The 2,577-nt window shown below is 40.2% G+C and overlaps 1 long non-coding RNA gene across 1 annotated transcript in view; it reads right to left on the minus strand.

Moving 5' to 3' along the window:
- LOC117952638 overlaps positions 1-2,019 on the minus strand; it is a 24,042-nt gene extending 22,023 nt beyond the window's left edge. The window contains exon 1 of the long non-coding RNA XR_004658460.1: positions 2,007-2,019. This is a non-coding gene — a long non-coding RNA (uncharacterized LOC117952638). The remainder of the gene's footprint in view (positions 1-2,006) is intronic.
- Positions 2,020-2,577: the final 558 nt, after the last annotated feature.

Genomic DNA, 2,577 nt, shown 5'->3' on the forward strand with positions numbered 1-2,577 from the left:
ACACACACACACACACACACACACACACACACACACACACACACACACACACATACACACACACACACACACAGACCACAGTTTGGTCCCTGGCAGGGACATGACCCAGATTGGCCCCGATGCTGTGCCATCGGAGTGTAAAGGTGTGTGAATGTTTATCTGATGAGCAAGTGGCACCTTGTACTGCATCCTCGGATGAATGTGTGTGATTGGTGAATGGTTCCTGTACTCTGTAAAAGCTTTGAGTAGTCACTAAGACTAGAAAAGCACTTTATTAATACAGTCTACTTACACACACTGTGTGACATAAGCGGAAAGTAGGAGAATCTGCTCATGAAGAGTAGGAATTATCTGTGTTTGTTTCATTGTTCTGATCAGCTTCATCCCCTGGCACTTCGTCCACATCCAAACTTAATGGCATTTCCCTCTGTGTGTGTGTGTGTGAGTGTGTCTGTGGTGTGTGTGACGTTCTTTCATTCTACTTCCATCATTCTTATCATATTTCCATTTTTTGTTCATTCTTGTCTGTCTCCTTGTCTCACTCTGCCATTTTCGACTCCACTATTGTCTCCGTCCAATTCTCTTTCTCTGCCGGCTCTTTCTAAACCCCGTTATCTTTCCGCTGCTTCCCCTTCGGTGCTCCGCTCCTTCTGCTGTGCTGGCATCTGAAACAAAGGGAAAATTAAAGCCTTTGTACTTCAATGACTTTGTATTTGATGTCAGAGCGGAAGCTTTTTCACGACGGTACAAACGGTAATTAGGGTTTGCCCATACAAAGAGTCCTGCCCTTGAAGGACCTTGTGTGGATAAACTACTGAGAGACTCACACCTCCAGTGTTGTTTGGGGGCGGGTGAGTATCTGCACCCCACTGACCAAGATGTGTTTGAGTTGGTTTCTGTGGTTTACCTCGCAGTGACACGGCTGAATCCACAACTTAAATCAGGCAATGATGGAGGTCTTCGTTGTGTAAATTGCCATGTGACTGCCACTACCATACTAATCATGTAATCTGGTAAGCTTGACTGATGCAGCTGCTTTCAACAACATGATTTTCACACAATATAACAAAATGACAAAATGAGTGGAGAAAAATAGAAGAAATAAACAGAAAAAATAAGAATAATATGTAACAACTACAATCTCACATCTTAGACAGAAAAAAACACTGGAAGTAAAGGCCCGGAAAGCGTCTACACGGTGTAGCACTCAACAATGATTTCTATAATCCTTGTATTGCCTTTTGATAACATGTATTGCTGCATTTGACCATATTTTCCTTTAACCAAATTGAGGTGAGCTTTGTTCATAAACATAATCTTATCATCAGCAAACAGCTACAACTCTGTAGGGAGGAAAAAAATGCACATTGACCTTTAAATCCCATCATCCTCTCAGCTCAGGGGGCAGAACCAGAGGTTCACTTTACAACCGGATCCCCTAGGCTAATGCTGTCTCTCACTCTAAGACACTTTGCATAAACCAGCTCATGTTATGTTTATGACATTTAAACTTGGCTCCCTGGCCAGTGACACTGGCTTGAGCATTGGCTTGAGCTTTATGATGTAACTGTATGTTTCTGACTGTTTAGATTTAGTCCTTTATTACTGTATTATGGTCAAGGGAGGATTACATGAAATTCTTCCCAGAGGCTGAATCTTACAGCAGATGTGAAGATTTTTTTTAGTCTTCATTAACTGTGTTTATTTAAAATGTAATATGTATAGCCATAATTAGAAGAAAAAAAAAATTTATGTTGTTGTTTCAAGTGTCTGTTGCCGGTTTTGCAAGGTAGCAAGCAACAAGCTGTTAGTTATATTCCGACACAAGATACATGAATGAATGGGAGCAGAAGTCTCAGAGATCTACAAGTGAATATGCATGAATACAGACGGATAGGAAAGTGTGGAAATAAGTTTTCTTTGCAAAGTAACAAGCTTCTTTTTGTAACTGTTGTTTAAAAGGTGAACAGAAACTAAAGGCCATCTATAGGTAGTAATACCCAAACAAATGTTTAAAATATTACAGTGTAGCAGAAGGCTTTTTACTTTGGAAACTCATAATAATGATAATAACTTTATCTGCAGAGCACCTTTAAAAACAAAGTGCAAACTGCTTTGACAGTGGAAATCAAGGACATTTAATTAACACACATACGTGTACAACAAATCAACACACATACCCAGAAATACACAACATTGTTATAGCGCAAAAGGAAAGATGGAGCCTCACTAAAGGACAGAATGACAATGAGAAAGATGATAAAGTGATAAAAAGTCGGCATCACATAAAAGCAAGTCTATAAAAGTGTGTTTTAAGAAGTGATTTAAAAGAAGTCACTGATTCGGCAAGCCTTATCTCCTTGTGTAACTTGTTCCGGAGCCAAGGAGCTCTGGTCCAGGAGGCCCCTCCCAAGGATCTAAGGCTGCCAACAGGCTCGTACCGGGTCATTTCTGTGATATAATCAGGGCCTAGACCCTGACGATCTTAAAAAGTAATTAGTCTTAAATCCTAAAAATCAATTCTAGTGAAGCCAGTGAAGTGAAGCTAGGATAGGAGTGATGTAATATGTTAAAACC

The sequence above is a fragment of the Etheostoma cragini genome, chromosome 2 (genome assembly GCF_013103735.1).
Source record: "Etheostoma cragini isolate CJK2018 chromosome 2, CSU_Ecrag_1.0, whole genome shotgun sequence".
NCBI classification, from domain to species: Eukaryota; Metazoa; Chordata; class Actinopteri; order Perciformes; family Percidae; genus Etheostoma; species Etheostoma cragini.